Consider the following 663-nt stretch of genomic DNA (forward strand, 5'->3'; position numbering starts at 1 on the left):
TATATATATATTTAAGCTGATCCAAGTTTGGAGATGTTTTTCACAATACATTTCCCATCCTTTAGTCCTCCCCAACTCACACTTCACCATTAGAAAAATTCAGTTTGGAATAAATAGAAAGAAGAAAGAGTAATAAAAGCACCCAGAAATTTTCATCTTTTGGAAAGTGAGCCACTGGATAGGAGAGAATGTTTTGTAAGAGACTATTTTTATATGAACATTTTATTTATTTTGCATCTGGCTGTATCATTCTGTCACCTGGGCTTCTTAATTCCAGGACTTGCTCTGTGGTAAGGAGGGGAAAGGCCTGGGTGTGGAGTCAGAGGACCCTCACACAACTGGGTTTTCAAGTTCTGTTGATCAAATGGGTAAAAGTAGCCATGGATGCCTGGGCTGTCGTGTCATTGGTATTACCTGAGAAAGGACTTAGACCTCCAGTCTCAGCCTATTAAGTTCAGGCTTTAAGAGCAAGGTCACTGAGCAGTGACCTCATGATTAGCCATTTGGTGGGCAGGTGTGTGCATTGGGACCAACACAGGGACTTGGTCATGGCCACTTGGCAGAAGCCAGCTCAGGGAACTCCTCACCAGAATGCTCCTGAATTGCTGAGTGCCCTGGGGGATAGGAGTGAGGCATAGACCTCAGCTAAAAGGCAAAAAAGCT

This window comes from Myotis davidii, unplaced genomic scaffold (genome assembly GCF_000327345.1).
Source record: "Myotis davidii unplaced genomic scaffold, ASM32734v1 scaffold282, whole genome shotgun sequence".
Taxonomy (NCBI): domain Eukaryota; kingdom Metazoa; phylum Chordata; class Mammalia; order Chiroptera; family Vespertilionidae; genus Myotis; species Myotis davidii.